Source organism: Anabrus simplex, chromosome 3, assembly GCF_040414725.1.
Source record: "Anabrus simplex isolate iqAnaSimp1 chromosome 3, ASM4041472v1, whole genome shotgun sequence".
Taxonomy (NCBI): domain Eukaryota; kingdom Metazoa; phylum Arthropoda; class Insecta; order Orthoptera; family Tettigoniidae; genus Anabrus; species Anabrus simplex.
This window is the reverse complement of record NC_090267.1, coordinates 27,683,215-27,691,399: the sequence shown is the minus strand read 5'-3', so window position 1 is coordinate 27,691,399 and position 8,185 is coordinate 27,683,215. Positions and strand designations below refer to the sequence as shown.

General features: G+C 44.2%; 1 non-coding gene across 1 annotated transcript; it reads right to left on the bottom strand.

The window, feature by feature from the left end:
- Positions 1 to 3,820: 3,820 nt before the first annotated feature.
- Positions 3,821 to 3,893, bottom strand: TRNAK-CUU (transfer RNA lysine (anticodon CUU)). The gene has a single exon. It is a non-coding gene; the product is annotated as a tRNA-Lys (tRNA).
- Positions 3,894 to 8,185: the final 4,292 nt, after the last annotated feature.

Here is an 8,185-nt window from a genome sequence, read left to right as displayed (position 1 = left end):
CGCGATAAATTCACAAGGCTCAGTAAACATTATGCCATTTAAGTCGTCACCTGAATTGCCCCTAAGAGTTGCCACCTGAGTTCATTGCTGATTTGCTAACTGCTTTGCCATCTGGATTGCCACAAGAATTGTTAGCTGGGTTGTAAGGTGAGTTTCTAAATGAGTTGCCAGTTGAGGTGATGGTGGTATCACTGGTTTTTTTTTTTTTTTTTTGCTAGTTGCTTTACGTCGCACCGACACAGATAGGTATTATGGCGACGATGGGACAGGCAAGGGCTAGGAGTGGGAAGGAAGCGGCCGTGGCCTTAATTAAGGTACAACCCCAGCATTTTCCTGGTGTGAAAATGAGAAAACCACGGAAAACTATATTCAGGGCTGCCGATAGTGGGGTTCGAACCTACTATCTCCCGAATACTGGATACTGACCGCACTTAAGCTCGGTAATTACTGTTTTAAGAGGAAGTATACCCAGGCAACCATCCTCTATATAACACTAATCAGAGAAGAAAATGGAAGGGATCCGACACTTCGAAAAATGAAGATATCAGCCAAAGAAAGACAAGGGCCACGAAGGCCGAAGGGAGGTCGGATACGATAGATGAAAGTGAGGAGCCTGGTACAAGTAAGTGGAAGCAATGCTGGGACTCAGCTAAGGGCCCCATAGTCACCAACCCACGCTCCAAAGTTCAAAGCCTTTGGGTCGCCTCTTACGACAGGCAGGGGACACCGTGGGTGTTATTCTACCGCCCCTACACACATGGCGATTTGCTGGCTCTGTTCCCACCTGATTTACTGGCCGAGTTGCCAGCGCAGCTGCAAGCTGTGTTGCCAGCTGCACTAGTGGTGGTGGTGATGATGATGGTCTTAAGAGGAAGCACAATTTAGCACAACACTGCTCAGAGACAGAAAATGGAAACGGTTCGACACCACGAAAAGTGAAGACAAGGGTGTGAAAATGAAAGACTCCCTAGGATTTGCAAACTTAATACAGTTGGGCTCGGAGAAGAACAACAGTTGATCAAGGAAGGTCGGATAGGGTAGATGAAAGTGAGGAGCAGTGGAAGCAATGCTAGGACTCAGCTGAGTGCTCTGTGGTCACCAACCCACGCTCCCAAGTTAAGAGTCCCCCTGTGGCCCCTTTTAGCCGCCTCTTACGACAGGCAGGTGATACCGTGGGTGTTATACTACCAGCCCAACTCACATAAGATGTTCGCCTAGCTGTAGCTCCTCTTAAACAATAATCACCGCCATCCCCACTGTTAGTTTCGACGTTCCGTTTTCCTCCAGGCGTACTAGATGATGGAGCAAATAGAATCTCTCTTGGGCTGCGTGTGAATGAATTTTGTCGGGTAAACACCAATTGTGTCACTAGCGGTCTTTGACATCGTACGGCATGGTGTGACGAATGGACTCTGTGGTCACTGAAGGCAGTGGACCCCGGTTAAGAACCCTGTGTAGGAAAGAGGAATGCAGATGTCAAAGCTCCAGAGTGCGTGAGTCTGGAATGTTTTACACGAAAGTCGATCGCTTCGGGGGATAGGAATGTAAATTAATGGAACAACGGTTCTGAGATTAAGTAGCAGTTCGCGCCGTGTTAATTAACGTTCTATGAGAACAGGTTGATATTTCCCGTGGAAAGAAATGGTTTCACTTTCTGTTAACTAGAAGAGCTCTTCACAAGAGATGAGACGACGCATTACATAAGACACTAGTGTTTTGAGTTAGTGACGTTCCCACTCCATTACGCGTTTAGAAACTTTACTGGCAATACACATGATTTACTTCACCAATGATATAACAGCGACTCACAAGGGTTATGAAAGTCCAGAAGAAGAGGTGTTAAGTAGCATTTCTCTAAACAAATCTAGTTAAAGCATAAGTTCCTCCAAGTTATATACAAATTACTCTTCGACATTAGATAAAATATTTCCCGTGATATTGTTATTTTATCTGAGACTACAGAAGATCTGGAGAAATTGCTGAATGGTATGGACAGAGTCTTGGTGAAGGAGTACGAGGTAAAAATAAAAAAAATATCCAAAACGAAAGTAATGGAGTGCGGTCGAATAAAGTCAAGTGATGCAGGAAATATTAGATTGGGAAATGAAGGAAGTAGATGAATATGGTTACTTGGGTAGTAAAATAACTAACGATGGCAGAAGTAAGGAGGACATAAAATGCAGACCAGCACAAGCAAAGAAGGCCTTTCTTAGGAAAATAAATTTGCTCACTTCGAATATTGATATAGAAATTAAAAAGTCGTTTCTGAAAATGTTCGTGTGAACCGTAGGATTATATTAAAGTGAAACATGCGATAACCATCTCAGAAATAATGAATAGAAGCTTTTGAAATGTGGTATTACAGAAGAATGCTGAAGGCGAGATGGATAGCGAAACATGTTCCAACAACTAAATCGATGTTAATGTAAAGATCCTATTTGTAAAGGAAAATCAATTATATTGAAAAGGTGGACAACTTCAAAAATTATTTTGAATAAATATTATACCGCATTACGAATGAAGAGACAGTGAATCGAATTGGTGAGAGGAGATCGATTTGGCTAAATTTGACGAGAAGAAGAGAAGGAATGATAGGAAACATCTTAAAACACCCTGGACTTGTTCGAGGGAAGTGTAGGCGTTAAGAGGTAGTGATTATTGTTTTGAGAGGAAATACAACTAGGCGACAATACTCTTTATAACACAAATCAGAGAGAAATATGGAACGGATCCGACACTGCGAAAAATGTAGGTATCGGCCAAAGAAAGACAAGGGAAACGAAGGGCGTGAAAATGAAAAACACCCTAGGCCTCGAGTGCGCTAATACTGTCGGAGTCGGAAAAGAACAAGAGTTGACCAAGGAAGGTCGGATAGGATAGAGGAAAGTGAGGAGCCTGGCACAAGTAAGTGAAAGCAATGTCAAGACTTAAGTAAAGGCCCCATTTATTCGCCTCTTACGACGGACAGGGGATGTCGTGGGTGTTATTCTACCCCTCCCACCCAGAGGGGAATCCAGTCCTCGCACCACCCATCGAACTTCGTGGCAGAGCCGGGAACCGAACCCGAAGCCCCGAGAGCACCAAGTAAACTGTACACCACAGATGCGTACAAGGAGTAAATTACTAGTAAAAGTAAAATGTTACAATTTACAGTTCAGATCGTCTGCCTCTGTGGTGTAGTGGTTTCTGAAGTCAGCTGTCACGCCTGAAACATGGTAAGTGGACCGGAACTGGGTCCACTCAACCCCGGGAGATCAACGGAGTAGAGGGGATTCGACTCCCACATCAGCCATCCTCAAAGCGGCCGTCCGCGGCACCCCACTCCACCCCCAGGCAAACACCAGGATACTACCTAACTTAAGGCCACCGCTGCTTCCTCTTCCTTGTCTATCCCTTCAATCCTTCCCATCCCTCCACATGGCCGCTGCACAGCACAGCAGGTGAGGTACTGATATTCATCCCCAGTTGTATCCCCGACCCAAAGTCTCACCCTCCACTGCCCTTGCGGCCCCTGGCTGAGTCCGAGGGAAAAACCAACCCTGGAGGGTAAACGGATTAAGAAAGGAATTATTGTATACTAGCCCTACGAAATATATATATATCCTTAAAAAATAATCACTATCCCTTTCGCACTTCTCTGCCACATGTAATAAACAGTAGAGCAAATGGAAGTAATCCGACGTGACAAGAATGTACTCTAGAAATCTGTTTGTGACGTGAAGGCACCGTATTATGAAGCCGGTGGTATAGACTTCACTTCCGAATGAAGATACTTTATTCAAATACGACAATTAATACTTATCTATGACGTAAAAACAAACGCCCAACGTGGGGCTCGAACCCACGACCCTGAGATTAAGAGTCTCATGCTCTACCGACTGAGCTAGCCGGGCACGATGCTCAGTGCTTTCTGAGTAACATTTGAAGCTGTTTCTCTATTATTAGGCGTGTTACTTTGCCACTTGAACTGGAGCCAATTTCTTCATTCTGCGAGTGCTCGCCCTGGGAGGTCCTCACTGAACACTGTGCTATTCTGATAGAGAGCGTTAAACTCAAAAATATGTATATTTAATAAAATCTTCGGTTAATTACACCACAACTCAGTGTTCTGTGCAGCTCCTTCTGTCAATTATGGCGAGCTGAAGTGCCACGAGAACGCACGCAGAACTCTGCATTCGGGAGGCGGGTGGATTCAAACCGCACCGTAGGCCATCTTGTGAATGGGTTTGCGCGGTGGTGGTGATTATTATCTTAAGCGGAAGTATCTTCGGGCTGAGAAACTGTCGCTTGGTAGGCTAAGGACCTTCCAGGCTATTACGCCATGGGGTATGGTTTTAGTTTTTTTTCAACTAGGCAACCATCCTCTATATAACACTAACATACATTCATGCATTATCATTATAGATTGTTATGCCTTTCAGCGTTCAGTCTGCAAGCCTCTGAGAATTTACTAAACGTCGCCACAATCCTCGATTTGCAACTAGTGTTGTGGCCTCATTTAGTTCTATTCCTCTTATCTTTAAATCGTTAGAAACAGAGTCTAACCATCGTCGTCTTGGTCTCCCTCTACTTCTCTTACCCTCCATAACAGAGTCCATTATTCTCCTAGGTAACCTATCCTCCTCCATTCGCCTCACATGACCCCACCACCGAAGCCGGTTTATGCGTACAGCTTCATCCATCGAGTTCATTCCTAAATTAGCCTTTATCTCCTCATTGCGAGTTCCCTCCTGCCATTGTTCGCACCTGTTTGTACCAGCAATCATTCTTGCTACTTTCATGTCTGTTACTTCTAACTCATGAATAAGATATCCTGAGTCCACCCAGCTTTCGCTCCCATAAAGCAAAGTTGGTCTGAAAACAGACCGATGTAAAGATAGTTTCGTCTGGGAGCTGACTTCCTTCTTACAGAATACTGCTGATCGCAACTGCGAGCTCACTGCATTAGCTTTACAACACTTTGATTCAATCTCGCTTATTATATTACCATCCTGGGAAAACACACAACCTAAATACTTGAAATTATCGACCTGTTCTAGCTTTGAATCACCAATCTGACATTCAATTCTGTTGGATTTCTTACCTACTGACATCAATTTAGTCTTCGAGAAGCTAATTTTCATACCATACTCATTGCACCTATTTTCAAGTTCCAAGATGTTAGACTGCAGGCTTTCGGCACAGTCTGCCATTAAGACCAAGTCGTCATCATAGGCCAGGCTGCTTACTACATTTCCACCTAACTGAATCCCTCCCTGCCATTTTATACCTTTCAGCATATGATCCATGTAAACTACAAACAGCAAAGGTGAAAGATTACAGCCTTGTCTAACTCCTGTAAGTACCCTGAACCAAGAACTCATTCTACCATCAATTCTCACTGAAGCCCAATTGTTAGCATAAATGCCTTTGATTGATTTTAATAATCTACCTTTAATTCCATAGTCCCCCAGTATAGCGAACATCTTTTCCCTCGGTACCCTGTCATATGCTTTCTCTAGATCTACGAAACATAAACACAACTGCCGATTCCTCTCGTAGCATTTTTCAATTACCTGGCGCATACTGAAAATCTGATCCTGACAGCCTCTCTGTGGTCTGAAACCACACTGGTTTTCATCCAACTTCCTATCAACGACTGATCGCACCCTCCCTTCCAAGATGCCTGTGAATACTTTGCCTGGTATACTAATCAATGAGATACCTCGATAGTTGTTGCAATCCTTCCTGTTCCCTTGCTTATAGATAGGTGCAATTACTGCTTTTGTCCAATCTGAAGGTACCTTACCGAAATCCATGCTAATTTGACTACTCTATGAAGCCATTTCATCCCTGCCTTCCCACTATACTTCACCATTTCAGGTCTAATTTCATCTATTCCTGCTGCCTTATGACAATGGAGTTTATTTACTATCCTTTCCACTTCCTCAAGCATAATTTCACTAACATCATTTTCCTCCTCCCCATGAGCTTGACTGTTTGCAACACCACCATGATGATTTCCTTTTACATTGAGAAGATGTTCAAAATATTCCCTCCACCTCTCCAGTGATTCCCTGGGATCTGTTATGAGTTCACCTGAATTACTCAAAACACTGTTCATTTCCTTTTTCCCTCCTTCCTAAGATTCTTTATTACTGTCCAGAAAGGTTTCCCTGCTGCTTGACCTAGCCTTTCCAGGTTATTACCAAAATCTTCCCATGAATTCTTTTTGGATTCAACAACTATTTGTTTCGCTCTGTTTCTTTCATCTACGTACAAATCCCTGTCTGCCTCGGCCCTTGTTTGGAGCCATTTCTGATAAGCCTTCTTTTTGCGTTTACAGGCTGCTCTCACTTCATCATTCCACCAAGATGTTCGCCTTTTCCCATCTTTACACACAGTTGTTCCTAGGCATTCCCTTGCTGTTTCTACTACAGCATCCCTGTATGCCACCCATTCACTTTCTATATCCTGAACCTGCTTACTGTCTACTGTTCGAAACTTCTCACTAATCATATCCATGTACTTCTGTCTAATTTCCTCGTCCTCGAGATTTTCTACCCTTATTCGTTTGCAGACAGATTTCACTTTCTCTAGCCTAGGCCTAGAGATACTTAGTTCACTACAGATCAGATAATGGTCTGTATCATCGAAAAATCCCCGAAAAACTCGTACATTCCTAAAAGATTTCCTGAATTCAAAGTCTGTTAAGATATAGTCTATTATGGATCTGGTACCCCTAGCCTCCCATGTGTAGCGGTGAACAGCCTTATGCTTGAAGAATGTATTCGTAACAGCTAAACCCATACTAGCACAGAAGTCCAGCAAACGCTTCCCATTCCCATTAGCTTCCATATCTTCCCCACATTTACCAATCACCCTTTCGTATCCTTCAGTTCTATTCCCAACTCTCGCATTGAAATCGCCCATTAGCACTATTCTATCCTTGCTGTTCACCCTGACCACGATGTCACTCAATGCTTCATAAAACTTGTGAACTTCATCCTCATCGGCACCCTCACACGGTGAATACACGGACACAATTCTTGTCCTAGTTCCTCCCACTGACAAATCTACCCACATCATTCGCTCATTTACGTGCCTAACAGAAACTATGTTGCGTGCAATGGTATTCCTGATAAAGAGCCCTACCTCAGACTCTGCCCTTCCCTTTCTAACACCCGTCAAGTACACTTTATAATCTCCTATCTCTTCCTCATTATCTCCCCTTACCCGAATATCACTTACTCCTAGCACATCCAGATGCATCCTCTTTGCTGACTCAGCCAGTTCTACCTTCTTTCTTCCATAAGCCCCATTAATATTGATAGCTCCCCATCGAATTCCATTTCGTTCGCCAAGTTGTTTCCAAGGAGTCCCTCGCCTGTCAAATGGGAGTGGGACTCCATTACTCCCATAGGTCCGAGGCTTGCTTAAAGTGTTCTGAGCTCGGTAAATTCATGAAGCAGGATGCTGGCCTACTTGCACATAGTCCAAGTGAGGATCTCTCCTCTAACGGGTTATGGACCACCGGTGAATTGTGTAGTCCTAGCCGCCTGAGCACAAGGAGGGCCACGACTCAGAATATGTCCGAGATGCCCACTCCCATTCCATAGCAACTGGTATCCCGACTCTCAGGACCACTTACTAGGCCACTCAGCCGTTGCCCATGGTTCACGAACTAGGACGTGACTACAGTAACCCACAAACATGAACCATATATACCTAATCAGAGAGAAAAAATGGAAGGGATCCGACACTTTGAAAAATGAAGGTATCAGCCAAAGGAAGACAAGGGCCACGAAGGGCGTGAAAATGAGACACCCTAGGCCTCGATTTCTCTAATACCGTCGGGGTCGGAAAGAACAAGAATTGACCGAGAGAGGTCGGATAGGATAGATGAAAGTGAGGAGCCTGGCACAAGTAAGTTGAAACAATGTCAGGACTCAGATAAGGGTTCCGTGGTCGCCAACTCACGTTCCCATGTTGAGAGTACCTGGGGCCCCTTTTAGTCACCTCTTACGACAGGCAGGGGATACCGTGGGTGTTATTCTACCGCCCCCACCCACAGAAGGTGACAGGAAGACGGTGGGTTTATTTTTTTAAGAGGGAGTACAACTGGGCAACCATCTATATATATAAAATAGCATGTCCTGACTGACTGACTGACTGACTGACTGACTGACTGACTGACTGACTGACT